General features: G+C 36.6%; 1 pseudogene; it reads left to right on the forward strand.

The window, feature by feature from the left end:
* The first annotated feature begins 18,153 nt into the window (after positions 1 to 18,153).
* On the forward strand, positions 18,154 to 19,620 carry Smad2-ps2 (SMAD family member 2, pseudogene 2; annotated as a pseudogene).
* Positions 19,621 to 23,454: the final 3,834 nt, after the last annotated feature.

The following is a 23,454-nucleotide window of genomic DNA, read 5'->3' on the forward strand; positions in this document are numbered from 1 at the left end:
CATAAATCAATTTTTATAGTTTTATGTCTATATCATTAACAAGTAAGAATTCTATATATTTAAGATATACAATATGATTTTATATAAAAGTTATTTTATAATCAAGTTAATGAATGTACTCATTACTATTAGGCAGGAGAGACATTAGAAAACAAGAAGAGACAGCTCTCAAATAGATGTCATTAAACTTTCAACACAATTCAGCTAGCAATCCCCATTCTAGTTCTGTTTCTATGAATTGAACTCTGTAATGGTTAGGAACATATCACCAACTTGAGACATCACTCAGGATAGGTTGCTGATGTGATTCAGCAAAAAATAAATCATCTACCAGGTTTGAAGCTGCAGACAAAGTTCAGTGAATCTCTTAAGTTTCATGCCACCGAGAGGGTATGAGTTATCAAAGACTTGTGTTTATAAAAAGTACTTTACGATTTCTGTGTGTTTGTGTTTAGTGATTAACTTTCTCTGTTGTGCCATAACAAAATATAGATGCATTTCTTAAAGTCTCACAATTAAAGCATTTTAGTCCTACTTTGAATATAATTTGAATACAACTAGATCCATGTATACTAATGATTATTTGAAAAAACTGTGCTTAATTTTAGAACATAAGATGAGTTCTTTGACATTAAGCCTCAAAGAAAAGCATTAGCTGGCAGGAGGAGCAGCAATGTTGTTGCTTTTGCAAGTTCCTGACACTCTGTGCCATCATCAGAAATTATGCTGTTCGAGTCTCTCATATTTCCCACCTAATCACCACTATCTCCTCGTTTGTAGCAGAGCTTTGTCAAGAAGAGGAAAGATATTTTGCACAAAGAGACTCTGATTTCCTTTTTATTTTATCTCTGCAAAGTTTCAATAAGGAGGGAAGAGAAACGTTACCATGGATACAATGACAACAAGCACAGAGGAGGTTCAGTGAAGTGGAAATGAGGAGAACCCTGGGATGGAGGAACAAGTGTATTCCAGTCTGATCATCAGGTGTGAGACTGGGGCCTCTGTAAAATGCATTCTTGGTTTTAAAAGAGCAGATGTTATGAGGTTCAGAGAAAAGATTTCTGAATGCAGGCAGCTGCTTTTGCCATGCCTTTGACCTGTCCCTTCCCCAATCCCAATGAAGTCACAAAGATGGAAATTTTTAAATAGGGCAATACCCAATAACATAGAAGAAATATAGAAAAGACAGCAGTAACAAGCTTAGGCTAGCTGAAAACAAGTGTTATAATTGAACCAGCAAAAGAAACAAAACAAAACAAATCCAACTAACTGAATTCAAATGCTGAAACAGAGCCTGGAAAGAGAGGAGACACCCAGGAGATCTGTGTCAATTGATACACTAATTTCAAGGGATTCCAAAATTGAAGAAATTAAGTACTGCGTGTAACCTTGGGAAGGAGCATCAAACCACTCAGGATTAATTGAAAGAAGGTTAGAAAATTCAATGACTGCTTTCCCACCTGTTGACTAACTGATCATCTGTTCCTACCTCAGCAGATGCTGAGAATTCGGTGTCTAGGGAGATTAAAACTAAGGTTCTGTGGGCTTCAAATCCCATTGTCGGAGGGAAGCAATATCATCCTCAAACACAAACAATAAGCAATCCTTTGCAGGAGGATAACTGCTGACCTCTTCAACTCTAAAATCAATTTCTCTTTGTTTCTACTGTGCTCCAGCATCATTGCTATACTGCGCAAGCAAAAGGCTGGGAGGCTATTATACCTGGGATCTAACAAGTTTAAGAACTATTTAACCTTACTTACATTTGTTTCTCCAACAAGTGGCCCACCAGTGTCAACAAAGTCTAGCAGCCATTTCTCTAATTACAAGCATCGAACAGGATCAATGCTGGTTGCCTGCTTTTTAGTGCCCACTGCTTAACAGAAAAAACAGGGGGAGAGAATCATGCAACTGGTTCTCAGGAGACAGACTACTAATGTGGCATAGAAACCAAAGGGAAAGAAAAATGAGAAGCTTTGAGTAAACAGATTCCACACAGGAGGAAAATGATGCTATTCAGTACCTCAGAGAAATAAGGATATTTCACTCAAAGCAACACAAGAAAATAATCATTTAAAGAAACCAAGAATGCTGTAATGAGGAACATGACAATGGAAATTAAAAAATAATCGAAAATAAGAAAACATTTTCAGAGAATCACTCAAGAGAGAAGACAGCAATATAATATACATACATATATTATATATTTTATATATATATATATATATATATATATATATATATATATATAATACACGCACACACACATAGTAAAAGATGGCAGTGACGAGCATCTTGAAGGTGTTGTCTAACAAAGATCCAGGGTTTGGATGACCTAGACTGAATTTACTGCTCTTGGTGGAAATTTGACACACACCTTTAACTTCTACTTAGATTTCTCACTATTAAAGGTTTCTCTCAGAAAGCTAGAGCTGGGATAACAAAAAAAGGTAGTGTAAACAAGAATGAAATTATTGAAAGTTCCCTGGAAATGGAGTTATGCAAATAATTGAGTCTTTCCTAAGAACTTATTACTTAGATATATATTTAGATCATTAGGGAATATTATTAGTAATCATGAGACAGGATTTGAGAAAAATATTGAAGAAGAAAAACAGGGAAATTCTATAATCTGACAAACTGTAATTGAATGACAAGGTTTTTATATTCAGCTTCAGAAACAAGGAACTGATATGAATAGGAAGAGATTTTGATCATATATCTAATAACAGGCCTTGATACTTTCCTGAAGGTAAAAGTAAGCAGATTTGGAAACACTGATGTTGCTCTATTTTTTACAGAATTGTAATAAAGATAGAAATCTTATTGAAACAAGGGTTCATGACAGAGACACAGAGGAAAACATTTCGGGCCAGTGAACTGCTTGCCTTCCCAAACAGACTTCTCAGACTAGAACTTTTCTAATATTATAGAAAAACAAATAACAGACTACCTTTGCTTAAGCAGGGGACTGCACCTTATTTAACAATCAAAGAAAAGGATGGTGGTTCTATACAAAATATTAAAAAAATATAGAGGAAGGAAAGGAAGAACTAAATAAAGGTCAGAGAGATTGAAATTTAGTAGAAAGCTAAGTTTGATATAACGGGCAATAAGAAATAACTTTTGATCTATTAATTCTGTACTAAACTCAAACAGATCAAATTCAAATAGAGTCATCCAGCCCTCCATTTTTGTAAACACCAGGTTTATAACTCCAGTCTTAAAGAAGAAGATATTAAGTTAAAAGAAAATTGATTTTATCACAATGTTAATTTTGTTATCTTAAAATTATTGTTTGCATACTTTGTTCCTCCTTCAATATTCTTGTAATCAAAGAAGACTCTAGAAGAAAATACATTGGGAAAATCTATGTAATCAATCAATAAAGTTTCTGAGGAAAATATTCCAGGCATAAACTAAGTCTGTGAGAGGCACAAGTTGTCAGAGTAGGTCAAGGCATACCCAGACGTGCTTCTTCTCAGTCCTGTCTCCCACGAAACAGAACTGAATGGTGTTCCACAAATAATTCTTTTCTCACTGTTCTTGAACCACCTCCCAGCATAGAAGTTAGAAAAGAGTTTAAGAAAAGTAGATATTCAAAACTGTCTGTGCCAACAAGATCTAAAAGAAGTAAATCAAACAAAAAAATTCAGAAAATGTTTCCAAATCTTGAAATATAAGTTGTTCCTTCATTTATGCCGACTGAGGTCATTCCACAAAGGAAGAAATCATTTTAATCGGCATCATTTGGATAATTCAGAAGCACAGTGCTCCACTGAGTGTTCCATAATATTTCCATATGAAGCATAGTCACAAGTGAAGAGAAAGTTATCAGATATCCCAAGACCTTCTTTATGAAAGAGTGCATATGCTATTGTGTGAGTGTAAGTATAATGGGGCAAAATGCCATGTATACAGGAATGAGAGGGAAATACACAGAGAGAGAACATGAAGGAGGAAGACAGGGAGGGAGGGAGAGAAGTAGGGATAGAAAGGAAGAAAAGAGGGAGGAAGGAAGGAATGAGTCTATGGGAAGATATATACCTACCTCTCTGCCCTGATATTCCCCTACACTGGAGAGGGGGTCTGGCTTTGGCAGGATCAAGGTGTTCTCCTCTCATTGGTGCCCAACAAGGTCATCCTCTGCTACATATGCTGCTGGAGCCATGGGTCTGTCCATGTGTACTTTTTGGATGGTGGCTTGGTATTGTTTTAATTATGGGGCTGCAAGCCCCTTTCAGCTCCTTCAATCCTTACTCTAATTCCTCCAACAGGCATCCTTTTCTCAGTTCAAGAGTTTGCTGCTAGCATTTGCCTCTGTATTTGGCATGCTCTGGCTGTGTCTCTCAGGAGACATCTATATCCAGTTCCTGTTAGCATGTACTTCTTAGCTACATCAATCTTATCTAGTTTTGTTGGCTGTATATATATATGGGCCACATATGGGGCAGACTCTGAATGGCCATCCCTTCAGTCTCTGCTCCAAACTTTACCTCCATATCTCCTCCTATGAATATTTTGTTCCCCCTTTTAAGGAATGAAGCATTCGTACTTTGGTAATCCTTCTTCTTGAGCTTCATGTGGTCTGTGGGTTGTATCTTGAGTAATTCGAGCTTTTGGGTTAATATTCCTCTATTCAAAGGATAAAGAAGCTGAGAAAGAAAGTAGGGAAATGACACACTTTACAACAGTCCCAAATAATATAAAATACCTCGGTGTGACTCTAACCAAGCAAGTGAAAATGTTTATGACAAGAACTTTAAGTCTCTGAAGAAATTGACCCATTCTTATCTCCTTGTACAAAACTCAAGGACCATCACATAAAACCAGATACATTCAAACTAATACAAGAGAAAGTAGGGAAGGACCTGAAACACATGGGCACTGGGGAAAATTGCCTGAATAGAATACCAAAGGCTTATGCTCTAAGATAAAGAATCAACAAATGAGACCTCATAAAATTGCAAATCTTCTGTATTGCAAAGGACAATGTCATTAGGTCAAAATGGCAACCAACAGATTGGGAAAAGATCTTTTCCAATCTTATATTCAATAGAGGGCTAATATCCAATATATTCAAAGAACTCAAGAAGTTACACTCCAGAGAATCAAATAACTCCTTTTTAAAAATGGGCAACAGAACTAAACAAAGATTTCTCAACTTAGGAATATCAAATGGTCATGAAGCACCTAAAGAAATGTTCAACATCCTTAGTCATCAGGGAAATGCAAATCAAAACAACTCTGAGATTCCACCTCACCAGACCAAACGGCTAAGATCAAAAACTCGGATAACAACAGATGCTGGCAAGGATGTGGAGAAAGAGGAACACGCCTTCATTTTTGGTAGGAATGCAATCTGTCACAATCACTTTGGAAATCAATCTTGTGGTTCCTCAGAAAACTGTACATTGTACTACCTGAAGACCAAGCTATACCACTCCTGAGCATATACCCAAAAAGGGGTTGCAACATATAACGTGGACACATGTTCCACTATGTTCATAGCAGCCTTATTTATAATAGCCAGAAGCTGGAAAGAACCCAGATGTCCTTCAACAGAGGAATGGATACAAATATGTGGAACATTTACACAATGAAGTACTACTCAGCTATGAAAAACAATAGTTTCATGAAATCCTTAGGCAAATGGATGGAACTAGAAAATATCATCCTGAATGAGGTAACCCAGTCACAAAAGAACACACATGGTATGCACTCACTGATAAGCGGATAGTAGTCCAAAAGCTTGGAATACCCAAGATACAATTCACAAAACACATGAAGCTCAAAAAGAAGGAAAACCAAAGGGTAGATACTTCAGACCTTCTTAGAAAGGGAGGAACAAAATACTCACAGGAAACAATATGGAGACATGTTTTAAAGCAGAGACTACCCCACGGATCTATTCCATATACAGACATGAAACCCAGACAATATTGTGAATGCCAAGATTTGCATGCTGACAGGAGCCTAATATAGCTGTCTCCTGAGAGGCTATGCCAAAGATGGTTGATCACAGCATCCAATTCAACTGAGAACAGGATTCCCAATAGAAGAGTTAGAGAACAATGGACTGAAGGAACTGAAAGGGTTTGTAACTGGATAAGAAGAACAACAATATCAACCAACCAGACCCCACAGATCTCCCAGGCACTAAACTACCATCTGAAGTGTACACAGGGTTGGACTTATGGCTCCAGTCACATATGTCGCCAAGGATGCCCTTGTTGGGCATCAATGAGAGGAAATACCCTTGGTTCTTTCAAGGCTTGATGCCCCAGTGTAGGGGAATATCAAGACGGGGAGGTAAAAGGGAGTTGGAGGGTAAGTAAGGGAGCAACCTCATAGAAGCAGGTTGAGTGGGCAAGAGATAGTGGGTTTCTGGAGGGAAATCAAGGAAAGGGGATAACATTTAAATTGTAAATAAAAAATAACCACTAAAAGAAAAAACAGAAAAGAAAACATACCAAAAATACCCATTTCACTGTGAATTATACATTCATATGCCAAATAAATAATGATTAATAATGGTTTAAGCAGACATTTTATACAGTAACATTGAAAGGAAAGAGGAAGGAAAGAAAACGAGAGTGACAAATATAAGGAATTGTATCTTCCTTATTATAAGAAGTTGATGTGCAATGTCTAAAACAAATGGCAAAGTTTGTCTGAGCACAATTATTAATAGAATATATATCAAAATGTCATATGAAACAGTTTAAAGAATCTAAAGTTGCCACTTCTGGATAGAAGGCTGGTTAGAGTACAGGGCATGAAAGCAGTGTTGAAACTGGTACTTAGGAGCCAAGTCACCATAGCCTCCCAGAGTCATCCATTCACATCCCTTCTATTCTCCTTAATCGGTGATATTGAGCAGGTGGCTTGAAATTGGTCTTACAGGAGAATCCACATGAGCAATTCAGGAAATAGTGCACAGTGTGTTTTCCCCATCCCTGAAGAACTGGTTGTTAATCATTTCTAAGTACTCCATTGACCATATGTCAAGTCTACTTGTGTTTCATCTGCAAATTTATAAGCCATGTGTAATTCAGTCAATAATGAATAATAAATAACTTCCTAATAATAAACCATTCCAGGAAATATTTTTATTTCTCCGTGTTCCAAAAGTCTTAAGAATATTGATAACCTAAAAGGACATAAGAGTATAAAAGTTATGTTAATATAATTACAAATTACTCTAGTGAGGAAGAAAATGAAAGCACTTAAATTAATTCGGACGACAAGAGCTTTGTGATGAACACAGAATTTTTAATGATCTATAGGAGTGGTACTAAGTATGCTATAAGGCCATATATGAGTTAAAGATAATTTTAAGCACAGCAAAAGTAATTTAGAAATGTTTGTGAATGAAAACTATCAGTACTTATCACCCTGCACAAAGCTCAAGTCCAGGTGAATGAAGGATCTCAACATGAAACTGGATACGCTTAATCTATTAGAAGAGAAAATGAATAATAACCTGGAATACGTTAGCATGGGAGAAAATTTTCCTGAACAGAACACCAATGGCTCCGGCTCTAAGATCAACAACAGCTAAATGGGACCTCTTAAAACTGAAAAAACTTCTATAAAGCAAAAACCCACTGTCAGTAGGACAAAACATCAACTTACAAATTGGGAAGTGAGCTTCACTACCCCTACATTTGATAGAGGGCTAATATCCAAAATATTTAAAGGAGTTAAGACTCCAAAAATCATTACCTTTCTTATCCAGTCCAAGCCTATTTGCCCAGGGATAGCACCACCAACAGTGAGATGTGCCCTCTTATATCAATTATCAAAAAAGGAAACATCAGACAGAAATGACCTCAAGACAATCTCATTTAGGCAAATCTTTGGTTGAGTTTCCCTCTTCACCTACCCAAAGAGAGTCTTGATTGTGCCAAGACACTTGTCCCGTTGCCTGATTTCTTTTTCCAACTTTTATGAAATATAGATTCTCTTCTCATATAATATATCTCAATCACATTTTCTCCTTCAACTCCTGCTGGTTTCACACACTGCTAAGTGAATACATTCTCTTTTTTTCATTTCTTATTGGAAAGTAACAGGCTCTTTTTGAAAAGACAGTAAAGGCTAACACAGGCGAAGGATGCAGAAGAACTGTTCATCTCTACCTTGTTACAAGAAAAAGCCAAAGTCCAACTTAGGAAATGTTCATCCAACTTGTTGAAGATGCAGAGAAATTGCACAAAGCTTCAATATCCAGCTTTACCACCAGAGAAGTCACATAGGTGTCTCTGTTCGAACAAATATTGACAAAAGGAATAGGAAGTATGAGATCAGAGAAAACACTCTTTCGTCATCTTTTGGTTGGTTGATGCTTTCCTTTATATAATTATCTCTGTATAAACCTCAAGTCACATAGACTTCATTAGGTGGTTTCCATATTGACTATATCATTTCATCCCCATCAAATTTTGGGCAAATGCTTTATCTGTTCGTGATTCCACAGCAAACAAACAATTAGATGATCAAAGTGTAAAGTAATGGAATTAAAGAGAGAAAAAGCCTGAAAGAGCCTGGTATAGTGATAAACTGAAATATTAAAGCCAGTTTGTTTGATTTCAGAACACAAATACCTCAATTTAATAAACTTAAATGCATACCTCCTTCTGGTCACAAAGCTCAACTATCATTTAACATTAACCATGTTAGTAACATTCAATTCTTCTGTCTTTTTCTATAAAATTTTTTCCAGAAAAAAGCTTTGTCATGCTTATCAGCATTAGTGATGGTATTCTGCTTTTCTCTAAAATTATATTTTAAATTGTTGCTTCCCCATGTAATGAGTTTAATGAGGAAATGCCAAAAATTACATCAAAGAGAGCACATAATTCCTATCATCCCAGTTTAAGTCAATTATACAGTGATTCCAAAATGTAGTTGGGTAGACTGGAACTATGACTAAGTCAGATATTTCTGTCTCAAGCTATTCTATGAGAGCTACTGTAAAATGGGAAAAGACCAGTTCAAACAAGGATAAAGAACCATTCCATTTTTTAAGATCCATTTTTGTGTGTACTGCTTTTGTTCACTACCATTTTTAATTTTGGTTGATTTTCACATAAGAGCTATACACAATAAATGTAAATTTTTCACCAAAGCACCTTTCTTACCATAACTTCTAGGCATAAACAAGGTAATGACATGTCTAGACTCTGCATGCCTTGAGTCTTCTGTGAGAGAGGTCGTTAGTTATGCATGGAGACTACAAAGAAACTCAATAAGCAGAAAAAACTCTAGATGTCTTGGTTGTCATCATGTGATGATTTTGCATTTGAAGGTATTTGTTTTAAAACAAAAGTCTTTATTAGGGGAAGAATTAAATTCCTTAAGGTGCATTTGCTATGTGTTTATTCCAAGACAAAAAGAAGATACTGTATTCCCTATGGAGCAGAAGTATGAATTACAAGCACTGTCCTTGTATTAACTCACAATCTATACCCTTTTAAAATGTTAGAAAATGGTGATTATACAACATGAATCAGAGAAAAGGAGTACAAGACAGAAAAGATTCATAAGTAGAATTTTGTTTTGATGAGAACCAATTGCTAAGATTGATCAAACTGATCTTAATCATTCTTGTGAGTCACCCCCAACTGATTCCAATCTCTTTAGGATATTGAGAATATTATCTGCAGAGGAAATGGCTTTATCTTCCTGAGGAACACAATTATATTACTAAATGTTTTTTGGAAACATTCAGTTCATTAAGAGAGAGACAAAGACAAATATCACTGGCCTCAAATTGTTAGTTCAGAATCACATGGTGTGAAATTGAAAACATGCATTGACTGAAAATTATAAATATGCCAGCTACCAAGTGGAAAACATTATGTGCTCTTAAAATTTTAGTTTCTGCTGACTTTAATGGGACATTAGAAAATGATGTCACTCCTGTCCACAGTACTGTATTACAGTTCATGTGCTGACATTATAAATGGTACACATTATACAGTGAGTAAGCCTGGCCTGATGACAGATGTGAAGACACAGATGGGAAGCCGACATAAGCTGATGTTTACAGGAAGCATCCAATAAAAAAAAAGCAGGATTTCTGAATGAGAAAGACTTCCCAGTGTACTATGTTCACTTTCCCCGGTCACTATGGGACCTTCCCCCACACTAGCTGTGGAAATTTTATTAATGTGCTCAATCTACGATGGCTTGTTGGTAAAATAAAACAAATTACTTCTGAATCCCAAGCAGCCATCCGTGAAAATAAAATAGGTAAGAGAGCATGTGACATGATATCTGAAATATTGGGCACTTCTGTTGTTTTCCTGTCTTCCCTTTCAGGGATTATTTTGATTACATAATTTAACAAAGCAAACAGGCACATAATAATGTTTGATGGAGATAAATAATCCTTCTCAGTTTCCTATTACTTGTAATGGTGAAAACTGAACAAAAAAATATATTTGGCAATTTTGTGATTGGGAGAAAAGAGAGTCTCCCTAAGAGAGGTAAAATTCACTGGAGGTCTTCAGTCTTTAATACATAAGTCCTGTTTTTTTAATGCCTGTATTCTATTTCTACAAATGATAGCTTGTCCTATCTTGAATTCATTAAATCTATGAAATTTCACAGAACAAAACTATATAAACGCTTAAAACTTTTTAATTCCAATTGCATTAAAAAATGCCTTACTGGGTATCAGAATAATTATACCACTGAAAATGCCCAATTCCTACCCCCTTCTCTAGCAGGTGTGTCTTGGCAAGGAAGTTTATTTGTTGTAAATCATCTAGGCTTAGAATTAGGAGATTATCATGTATGATCTATTTGGGTACAGTTAGATCATGATCGTATAGAAGAGGAAAACAGGACGACGAGATGCTTAGATCAGCCTTTGCTTACTAAAGAGATGAGAAAGAACCTGTCACCCTCCTCAGCTGGAAATGACAAAGAAACAGATTCTCTTGTGAGCCTCCAGCAGGAAACGCACTTGCTACCAATACCTTTTATTTATTTATTTATTTTGATTTGTGAAGAATTTCACCTTCTGGATACAATACAGTAAGAAATGGATATGTGTTGGTTAGGTCACTAAATTTGTAAAAAAAAAAAATCCATTATAGCAGTAGTGGGAAATTAAATATAAAACCTCTTCTATGTATTCCACGTGTTTCATTAAGAGAATACTACAGATTTAGACAATTATCATCATTTTATTCTTATGACGTGTCAAAAACAAAATGTCAAAGATGTCAAGGACTTAATAAAAAGGATTGAACTTTGCATTCTAGCTATGGAATCATCATTTTTAAACAATTGTTTTTATTATAATTATTGTTTTTTAAAACACAGATAAGGAGTAGTCACTTTAGCACATATGTGGGGGTCAGAAAGCTTTCTGAAGACAGTTCTCTCCTTTAACTGCATGAGTCCTGGAAACTGAAGTAAGATATTTGGAGAAAAGCTCATTTACCACAAACCCATCTTTGTTACACCCAGAGCCATCATTCTTATATACCAGAAACACTGCCAAATACATAGTAGGTGGGCTGGTGAGCCCTCCATAGAGTTCTTAAATGCAATAAGGTTTAAATGTTATTATAAACCATTAGAAAATATATGTGCCTTGTGTTTGCAGAAATGGATCAGCAGTTTGGAACACTTACTGTTTTGCCAGAAATTCTGGATCCGTTTCCAATACCCAAATAGTAGCTCCCATCATCTATAACACCTGTACCTGCAGGATTGAATATATTTCTTGATGCCTATTGGCTCCTGCATGCTGTGGTACCTATTCTCATACATGTACAAACATAAAATAGTAAACAAATACATATCCTAAACATTAAACATTATTTTAATAGCTGAAGCACATCAGGGACATAGTAGCATGAGATACTATAAAAATTGTTTTAGAATAAATTGTCCCCCATGTAGGATAGTAATATGCTACATTTTCTATTGATGAAGAAAATGATAATGTTAGGGAGAAAAGAAAATAGAATGTGTCCTGTGTGCTAGTTTCTGTCTCATGATCTCTACTCCAACCTCACACACATACTCATTTTCCAGAATTACCTTATTTATAAAGAAAAACAAAGAAACAAGCTGTATCAAATGAGCAGGACAAATGGGAACTACTCATGAGAAGAAAGAGAAGAGTGCAAATGTCATACGAAGACACCATCTTTCCATAATCTTCACTTCTTACATCTTTCCATTTATCAGCTGACACTTCAGAACATTTGTTCCAAGTCAATGTGAAGGATCTAGAGAAGGTTAAGAAAAAGAAACCCTGAAACACTTGTAAACGCTTTTAATTCAGTTGATATATTCATGACATGCATGGTACCACAATGAACAGTAGACACAGAGAGGTCATTTCTTTGTATTATTCTCCCCATGCTTCATGACCTCTTATCTCTCTATTCTGAATCTCAATGAAAATTTCTATCTTTGTAAAAGATGAACAAACTTGCTTCCTTAGGGTGTGAAGTTTCAGGATGGTTCAAGTAAAATCTTAGAGTGCCATTCATCCACCTATGATACAGACTTTACAGCAATATGGAAAAATATTCTATTACATTAGGCAATTGTGCTAAAATCAAGAAATAAGAAATGGTATCTGAGCCAAAAATTAACTTTAAGTTTTCCCCCGGAGGTTTAAATTCCCACAAGACAGCAGGAACAGCTTGCTGCTAGTGAGCAAACTCAATTATTTGTTCGAGGACATTGCATGCCAAATGGAGACAAGCTCACTGTGTCAGTGAACTAAAATGCTACCATCCCTCCTCACTGGACAAAGGCAAGCTACTGCTCTTCTGCTTCTGAAGGTTTTATTAAAACCATTTCTCTGCACCAAGAGTCACTGACAGGTGCTAACCAAGTCAGTTGGCAAACATTATTATTTTTTAGATAGGACACTTGGAAATGGCAGTTTCATAATAACCTAGAAGTACATAAAATACCCAGTGTGAGCTCTACACTAAGTTATGAAGTAATAAAATGGAGCATGAGTAAACTATTCTCTCAAATACCCATTGTTATTGGTATCCTTTCCAAATATGTGTGCGTGTGCACTCGCGCGCGTGCGCACACACACACACACACACACACACACACAGAGAGAGAGAGAGAGAGAGAGAGAGAGAGAGAGAGAGAGATGCTTTCCACCTAAGTAAAGCTGCTTTCACGACAGTAGTGCAAACACCTAACCTGATACTGTCTTATATAGCATTTATTGCATGACTATTTTGTCATTCCTACTGATGATGATATTGTCCCCTGAAGAAAGAGATTCCAAATGAGTGTGTACCTTACACATGATTTCAGAAATTAGAGGTGGATCTCTTTTGTGGTAGGGCTTACTTTCTGTGGCACTGATATCAAATATTTCTATTTTCAAAGCAAACAAAGCTCAGTGCACTGACGCTGCATTCATAATGGCCGTTTTCTTGTCAGATTCAGGGTGTCAGTATAGGTTCTGAGGAAGACTGAGCAGTTGCAGATATGTTAAATGCAGCACGTTCTTACTTTTATCAGTAACGCATTGTGAAGGGAATTCAAAAGCAAAATGAAATGATCCATGACGAAGGTCTAGTGGGGCATTTTATTGGGAGTAAGTATAGCAATATCAGCTGTAGGATGAGAAGGCTTCCTGGTGGACTTTGAAAAAAAGCAGAATATACCCAGGTCGGATATGGATACCCACATGCATTTGACTTCAAAGTCACTCTTAACAGAGCACATAGCTCTGCACTTACTGAAGAGATGAAAATTACACTGACATCCTAGATTGTTATTTATTGATATTTTAAAGCCACAATAAGTCTAGTTTTAAATTAAATGCTGTCTTTATTTTAACTCAGAAATTCTCTTTTTCAACTATTCCATTCCCGTGTTAACTGCACGGAACATAATGGCAAGGAAAAACACAAGACTAGAGTATGTTTTACATTTTCTTTTATTAAAAAATATCTTTACACGTTCTTATTAGTCTGCAGCATGGTTTCTTAGAGGATTAATTTATTTCAGGCTGAGGTTTTATAAGCACCTAACTATTTTAAATTATCTTTGTAAAAATAGAAATTGATTTTCCAATATAAGTGTTGCTTACTCTGGGGAATAGATTCATTCTAGAAAAAGAGTTGCAATAAATGCCTTTTTGTAGTTCTTGGCTTTTATTTTTCCTTTTCATGTTTGGTATAACTGTGGGAACCATGCAGGGAAATAAAGGAGCCACAAGAAAACAACTCTTACTGGATTTCTGCAAAAGCAAAACTTTCAATGGATAATTATGGACTGGGACTGAAGGACTGAAGGACTGAAGGACTGAAGGCACCTTGAGATTTTAAAGGTGAGTTAAAATATAACTAAAGAGGAAATAAAAGATATAGAAAACTAGTAAGTTTTCTGATGTACAAAGGGCACTTTGTGCTTAATTCATCCCACCAATCTTGCTGAAAGGTCTCCAAATCCAACCATCACTCAATCAATATTACCAATAAAATTTAAAGACTTAATGTTAAAATACAACTAAAATGGAAAATTTTTCTGAGTATAAAAATAATAGTTAATGACTTTTCAAATAAACATAGGAGGTATGTGCAATTTAATTGCAGAAATATTTCTGAAACACCTCCAGCTACATGCTTCACTTAATTAATATTTCTCAAAATTACATGGCAGTGTGCATTATGCCTGCTTTTTTCCAAGAATTTAGAGAAATTACTGCCTAAGACAGATTCAGAAACTAGAATAAACCACAGAAGAATCTAATTAATAGGAGAAAAGTCAAAGTGCCCTTTTAAGGTCCTCTCTTGGTGGTCTTAGTTTCATTGTGTCTGCCCACCTTGAGTCATGTCTGAGTCATGAATCCTGACTCAGAAAGGCATAATATTTTCTTTCCTCTCTTTTGTATTTTGTATTTTTTTAGATGCTAACCACAGTTCATAAAAACATTTTTAAAAGGACTCAATCGAATCTCTAGGACAGTTTTGTTAATACTTAAAACCCACAGGACAGACAGTTCCCCAGAGGAAGGAGACCAAGAAGAAGAAAAATCTATGTCAGTTGAGTTATATATGAAATCAGCCACGTAGGAAACAGACAGCCATCTTGTGAGGAAGGTTACTTTAAAGAAAAAATTAGCATGCCTGATGTTGTGTTTAATAAAAAGATAAGGAGAAAAGGAATATGCTTGGTGGATGTGTGGTCAGGTAGGGGCCAGGGGAAGAGGGTGCCCTTGTGGATCCATGCTGAGACACCTCTTTCCCACAGAATAAAGTTTATTCATGGAATAGGGTAAGGAATTGAGGGAGTTGGGACAGAGACGGGCAGAGAGAGGAGTAGAGGTAGGCCATAAGCATGTGAGAAAGAGATGGGGGAAGAAAATGAGAAAGGGAGAGCAGGAGCAAGAGGACAGAACAAAAGCAAGAGAGCAAAAGAGAGAAGAGGAGGTAAGCATCTGCTTTTATACAGAGTCAGAGACACCTGGCTGTTGCCAGATAACCATGGGGCAGAGCCTAGACTAAATACCATCACCAGAGGATGTAAACTTATGCTATGGTTAGCATCTAAAAAAATACAAAATACAAAAGAGAAGAAAGAAAATATTATGCCTTTCTGAGTCAGGATTCATGACTCAAGGTGGGCAAACACAAAGAATTGGATCCATCTAGAATGACTTTGCAAAAGGTGGAGTTGGGGGAGGGGTGGGATTCTGGAAAGGAATGTACATATCTCACTTATGGACTAATTATTCCTCCTATTTTTTAAACATGCCTTATAATCACCTGCCTTTCCAGGGGTCATCCCACCTTAAGGGAAGATTCCTTAGCCAGGTCATTGACCTCTGTAATTGGGATTTTATAAATTCACCCAGGCCAGACATTTCATTTTCTAGACCAGGGGAAGTAGTTTTTCCATAATGGTCTACTATGACATAATTATTTTTAAATAATGAAATGAATTAATCAAAAACAAGCCATACATAATTGGAGATGAAATTTGTGTAATCAAAACATTAATCATTATTAATATTACAAGTAAAAAATCTGTATAAAACATGTAGCCCAGTAATTTTAGTTGTTTATGTTATATTGTTTTTAATTATTATATTTGGGTACCATACCAAAAGTGACCAATAATAACTCCTTCATTGAGTCAGTACTAAAAGCATCACAAATAATATTTTAGCAATAAAAATCTTGGGGAGTAGGTTTTTAGCTCAATGGTGAGTATTTGTTGTCTATTTGCTGGAAAGATGAAGCCATTGGCTCACTTTCATACACCAATAATAAAACAATAAAAAAAATTTCATCATTATTTTGTTTGTTCATTTGTTTGTTTGTTTAATCTGTACAAACTAGTCATTCCTGTAAGTCAAGTGAGCTAAAAACTAATGCTATAATGTCCACCGTTTTCAGACAAAGAGTAAATGGAAATTATCAGGTCAAAAGAAAACTCTATTTCTGCAAACCCTGGCAATTAGACAAAAGCAAGCAATCATCAGGAACTTGTGAAGCCAGTTCCCCAATACCTCCTTATATGTGATTTCTTGTTGTTGTTGTTGTTGTTGTTGTTGTTGTTCTTCTTCTTCTTCTTCTTCTTCTTCTTCTTCTTCTTCTTCTTCTTCCTCTTCTTCTTCTTCTTCCTCCTCCTCCTCTTCCTCCTCCTCCTCCTCCTCCTCCTCTTCTTCTTCTTCTTCTTCTTCTTCTTCTTCTTCCTCCTCCTCCTCCTCCTCCTCCTCCTCCTCCTCCTCCTCCTCCTCCTCCTCCTCCTCCTCCTCCTCCTCTTCTTCTTCTTCTTCTTCTTCTTCTTCTTCTTCTTCTTCTTCTTCTTCTTCTTCTTCTTCTTCTTCTTCTTCTCTTACTCTTTTTCTTCTTGTTTTTGTTCTTCTTATCCTCTCTTCATCCTCTCTCTCTCTGTTCCTCCCTCCCTTCCTCCCTCCATCCATCCATACCTCTCTCTCTTCCTTCTTCCACATGTTTCTGGACAGCCTCTTCCCTTCTTTCTCTGTCCTCTTTCTCTGCATCTACTCCCTTCCCCCTTTTCCTTCCCACCACATCATGCCACCACATTACAAAACATATCAAGTATTGTTTTTAGTTCTTCATCTACAAATTATGAAATTTCCACTCTTGCATGTTAGCCAACGTGTTATGTATATCCTATTTACTCAAGCATTATTGAAATCTTGTGGGTGTATAGCTTCCCTATTTGTCTAGAATACACTACATTACAGCTGGTGTCCCAGCCCTTTGGTTCTTTCAAACTCTGCTCTCCCTCACCACCAATTTTCCCAGCCTTAAGTGTAGTAGGGTTTTTTTTTTTGAATATGTACATATGAATTGAGGCTGAGCTCTTCACAGTCATTTATTTTCTGTATTTTTATTAGTTTTGGATCGAGATAATATATTTAGAATAGAGGTAGAAATTATGATGGTTTAATAAAATAATAGTAGTAACATTTTGTTGTTAATCCCAGAGACAGGAGAAGAAAGACCACGGACAAAAATAATCATGGCCAAAATAATTAAAGCAAGCAATTAATTACATCAAGCTATTTTATTCATGTACAAAGGCTACGTCCTCCTGAGGCAAGATTTAGAAGACCAGCATTTGACTGAGAAAGAGGATGGTAGGTTGTTTCCAAATGGGGAATTTGGTTAGCAAAATAGGCAGGATTATAGGAGTATAGATCATAATAAATTAGTCCTAATGACTTCTTGAAAGAAAAATATGATTGGAAAGTGGGCTTATAAAAGAAGCTATAGCAACCCTTTCAACACAAAGGTAGGATTTCAAAATGGTTATTAACTTTTGAAACAAAGACATGATTATAATTCGGTAACAGCCAAGGCAGAACCATTTGTAGTTAAGGTTAAAGATAGGGCATAGTCCAATCCTTGAGAAACAGCGATTTAACCATAAATAGGAATGAGCCTGCTTCATCTTTAGTACATGATGGAAGGGGGCTGTTTTCTTCACTTGTCTAGCTAGGTTCTTTGGCCTCTCCAGTGTAGTTTTTAAAGTCACTTATCTGTCGGTGCCCACTCCTCCAGCAGTTGGAATAGGAAAGAACAAAAGATTCTGGGCTTGACTCAGATGGGTGGGGACTAGGCGCTGGGTTCAGGGTAGACTTACCAGGCTGCTGCTTCTAGGATGGAGAAAAAAAAATCAACCAGTGGGTCTGGAGGAGCAAGTGATAAGGATGGACAGGAAGAAAAGTAGTGTGAAAAAGCAGTGAAAAGTCTGGTGAAAAAGCTAAAGAAAACTAGATGATTAGTTGAGCTTGAGAAAGCCATCACCACCCAGAATTGCAATAATAAGTGTGTCACCATACCAAGTGCTTGCTCTGAAATTTGGGGACTGGGTACAGAAAATGCAGTAGATCAGTGGGACACAACAGGTCTTACAGCTTCTCTGAAAAATCAGGTTGCTACATGTTATATATTGCCAACTATGGTACTGGCCGGAACTTCATAGTCATCATGAGCTCTAGGTAATCAAAAACTGTGAATATGCTTTTAATCTGAAGAAAGGTGAAGTATGTGAAAATCCTTACCACTGTCAGAGAGTTGAGACACCAGTCTTGCCTCCAGTCTTAATGCCTCAGCACACAGACATTCTAACCTAACTGCAGCCTCTGGATGACTATACCCACTCCATTCCAGAAAACACAAATTTCCCAGCAGGAATTGAGCCACAGAGTAATTACACCCCAGAAACCACCTGGACATATCAGCGAAGACAGAGAAACAAATGACCGAGAGTTGAACCAAAATATGGGCACAGGCTCTTCGGCTGAACTGTCTCCTACTACTACTACTTCTTCTTCTTCTTCTTCTTCTTCTTCTTCTTCTTCTTCTTCTTCTTCTTCTTCTTCTTCTTCTTCTTCTTCTTCCTCTCTCTCTCTCTCTCTCTCTCTCTCTCTCTGTCTCTCTCTCTCTCTCTCTCTCTCTCTCCTGTTAAACACAGCTTGGATTTGCAGCCAGTTACTTACTCTGAACCTGCATTTGGTGTTCAGTTTCATATTATGAACTAAACCAGGTTTGGAGAGACCTTCTATGTGTCACAGCCCTCATTCATGTAGACGACTCTACAAATCCATCAAACTCAGAGTGGTTGTCCTTAGGTTTGCTCTCCAATGTCAACCGACACTACTGTAGAAATGAAGAGAAGGCATACAGGAAGGGGTGTGCATATAGGTGGTAAAGGTTTTGCTGAGTGCTTATGTGATAGTACAATCTTTGTGTAGAGCCCCAGTTGTAAGCAGAGATAGGGGGTGACATCCTGCAACAGTGTGTAAAGTCCCACCAGGCTATAACCTGAAGATCTTCAACAACCAAGAGTTTGATGCTCTTCTGGCTCATGAGGTTAACCAGGATCCTGAAGCCGTTTATCAGCTAACTCGAATGTGCATCATATAGAATGAATTTCCTGAAGGGTTGGGGAGAAGAATACCAGAAGCAGAGAGTAATAAGTACTCCTTGCTGGATTGAACTTCATATGAATGGCCTTCTGCAGTGCTCGGACAGAGTATTAACTCAGATGAGGTCCCCTTCATGTGATGCTCAAACATGTCATAATGTCCATCACTGGTTGAGTTCATCAAAAGACTTCCTATAACAACTCTTCTGTCATAGAATCATATATGATTCCATGGACTGTTTGCTCTCCAAAAGTTCCAGAGCGAAAACAGCAGTTCAGGTCTCATCAGTTAAAGCATTCATAGAATCTGTTTCTTATATTTGAATATTAGATGGGAAAATTAGTGTCTAGAAATGTCCTCCCCAGAGGGAAAAAGGAAGACTTAAAGATTTAATGATGTCTTGTTGGGCATAAGACAGGTTATTAATAACAGTAGTAGTTGTGGACAGGTAAAGTGTCACGACTCAGTATTGTAGTACTATACTGTTTGTATACATTCTTTGTTTGCATTAAAAAAAAGTCACTTAACTTCTCTATGGCATGGAGAGTATTTAAACTTTTGTCTGTGCTTTCATCCTGAACCCTTTGCACCGTACCTAAGACTGTGTTGGAGAAATATGAAAACTGCAATTAATACTAAAAAAACTGAGAAGAAATAATGGCAGGATTTATGAATATGGTTAATGAACTAAATAAATTGATCAATTAACCATGCATGAAAAAGGTTCACCATCAAAATATATATACAAATGTTGCTTAAATTGCAATACTCAGATTAATTCGCATCGTAAACTGAAATATATTTTCCGAAGAGTCGTGTCCTGAAATAAAAGTCCTACGTTGTCTCTAGATCTACTGACTGAAATTAAAATCTCTGAAGGCCAAAGGTAGAGAGGAACATTGCTACTGCTTTCATTTTTTCTTCCTAGGTAACCAACCTTCATAAATTAACTCGTCAAAGAGGGGTATTTGCATAATTTTGGTTATTACAATTTAATTTCTTAACCAGTTATTTGCAAATGATCTTTTTCTGTCCTTGATCTTTGACTGCAGAAATTATATCTTTTCAATACAATTCTTTTAGCTAGGATACTGAGCTCTTGTCTGTTGTGTCTCTTTTGGGGATGGAGTGGGGTGGATAGCATTTGAGAAAGAGTCTCATTATGTAGCTGGGCTACCCTGGATCTCACTATGTAGATCAGAATGGCTTTGAACTCACAGATATCTGCCTGCCTCTGTCTCCAGTGCTGTCATTAAAGGCTAACACCACCACAACTGGCTCTGCCTGCTGTCTCTTAATTCTTATTTCAAGAGGAAGAATTTTTCTTTTTCTTTGGGAGACAGAATAATTACTGCAGTACTAGCTTTTTCCAAACCATATCTGATATTTTTTTTAAAAAGGATGTTGCTGACTCTAAAAACACACCACACAAATGATTCTGAAAGGTGGATTAATCAAAACATTCTGCTAAGCCATCAAAGCCTGAATTGTCTTTTACTAACATTCAGTAGAACACATTGTTACATACTAAGAATTGATAGCTCAAAAGCCAATTGACGTTGCAGACAGTGCTAAAGTGGTTCATGAATTTGAAATGACAACAGATGCTTTGAAAAGGAGAGCTGGTTGGATTTTGATTGAACATGCTAATTTTCAAAAAGAATCATTCCTGGCTCGATTTTATACAGTGCAACCTGTTAAGGCTATTTGGAAATCACAGGGGCTGGTGATAAAATAATATTGAGCTCAATTATCCATTATCAGAGGAAAAGAAGCCAGCATCCCTTTACAGAGTTATTTGAATTTACAATACAGAAGGGAAGTCACCCAGTGACTCAGAGGACAAGTGCCTCTATGCTCAGGGAGCTGTTGGGGTGAATAAGTGACAGAATTTGGGGATATGTTCTTGCTAATTTGGTTTTGCTTGGAGATTGGAGTTTTACTTTCTACCACTTGAGAAAAGAGAGTTAAACAAACAGCCTCTGTCCTAAAGGCAAGATTAAATTGAATCCTTTGTCATGGGGATCCATAACAGATAAGATTAAAAATTCTCATCAGTCAGATGACTTTAGAAATATTTAAGTGGAGCAGGGTACGAGAGAACTGTGTGACTTTAGGTCCATATGCTCTTGGCTGCAGAAAACTAAGTTCAAAAATCCCCGAATTACAAGATCGATTTTTAAATCGAGGGTAGTCCTCTCTTAACCCCTTTCAAACCTTTACAATTTCTTCAGCAAAAGACACTGATGAGGGCGAGGCTATGCACCCAGAATTTTGATATAAGGCCTGGCTTCTTGATATGTGGTACTTGCCTGGTATCCATCCTCCTTAATGCAATCTTTAAGATTCCTCTAAAGACACAGACTTTACTTAAGAATTAGCATTAGTCAGGGCTTGGTTCAGCATGATACCAATGAATTCATTTACTGTAGAACAAAGTTAAGAGAATTTCATAGAACACAAGATTGATAATACATGATAATTAACAAAATATTTCAAGAAAACAAGATTAATGGAAAAAACTTTATGATGCTGCAAATATCAATTTAAATGAGTTAAGATGTCTTTGTTTCTCTTACCTTATATTGTTGTGCAGTGGAAGGAGACTTTGACTTCATTCTTTGGGAGCCCACAACCACCACATTCTCTTCATAGCTTCCTGTCACTCACTGAGTCTTGAAACATGATTATTGCTTGCAAAGACATAAAGAAATCATTCATTTCTAAGATTTTGTTATTTTTTCCTACTTAGTATAGCATCGGCGAAGATATTTTGATGAGTTTTAAAGTGCATATTTTCCATTTGTCTCCAACTATATCATAGTTGCAGAATAAACATATTAAAAGAATTCTTTTCAGATAGCATGGTCCTATACTAGATTACATCCATTCTTTCCATTCATTAACTTAGTTATGCTATGCATCTTGAAATATGATTAATATCAAGTCTAAAATGTTGAATATGTGGTTTGAGCATAATAAGGTCATATTCTGACAGACTAACAGTCAGAAAGTTTATAATAAACTGAATAATTTCATCTTCCTTGGACAAAGATATCCAGCTCAGAGTACCGCCTACAGAGGAGCTTAAGGGGGATTTGCTGGAACACTGTGGGCTTTTCAAGCCTTTTTAATGGGTAGCTCAAATGCCATTCTAGTACAGAGCATATGTACTTCTAATAGCGGTAGCCAGGTTCTCTCTAATTGGCTGGTTAGATGACGGAGGTCACATGTATCAGTCAAGGCTACAGAGCGTTTGGACATGTATCAGTTAGAAAGGTAAGTCTGCAGGCTCATTAAATAGTTCTCATAGTTTCTTTTTTTAAAAAAAGATATCTTTTTAAAAGGATAGAAATTGAACCTTAGATGTATTTGATTTCATTTTTCTTATTCTAAAATTTAATTTCTTTTTCTGTCCAATATGACAATGTTTTTTTTCCTTCACATTGAAAGTCAACATGATTTTTTCATTACTTTTTAAAAACAGTACTGATGTTTCATAGGTTAATTTTAAATTTGTGAGAACCAGTGATGGTCAGCCTCCTAGATTCTTTGGACCACAAGGCCAGCTGAAAGTTCACATTTTAGATGTCTTCATTCCCAGAGAAGACCACTTCTCGGATTTTCAGCATTCCTCACTTGCCTGTAATTCTTTGTGTAGACTTGAGGCCTCCTGGTCTTTCTTACATAAATGGTCATCCCTGAAAACACATACAAGTACCATGATCCATGACTTCATTAGCTAAGGTTTCCAGCAGCAGGCCTGTTTTCCCTTGGCTTTAAAACCAATTAGAAATCAGCTCTTGGTTACTGCCAAGGTATGCATACCCACTACTCTACCCTCCACTTATCTGGCTGTGCTGGTTGGTCATTGGTGTAGTTCATAGGTAACATAGCTGGTTAGGATTGTTGTTTCTTTCCTTTGGAAGCTTGCATGTGCCCTTCTGATACCATAAAACCTAGTATTTAATGAAGGGTTTTCAGGTCAGATCCACCTCATAGGCCTCTGGGCCTTATTTCTGAAGTTCAGG

Source organism: Rattus norvegicus, chromosome 13, assembly GCF_036323735.1.
Source record: "Rattus norvegicus strain BN/NHsdMcwi chromosome 13, GRCr8, whole genome shotgun sequence".
NCBI lineage: Eukaryota > Metazoa > Chordata > Mammalia > Rodentia > Muridae > Rattus > Rattus norvegicus.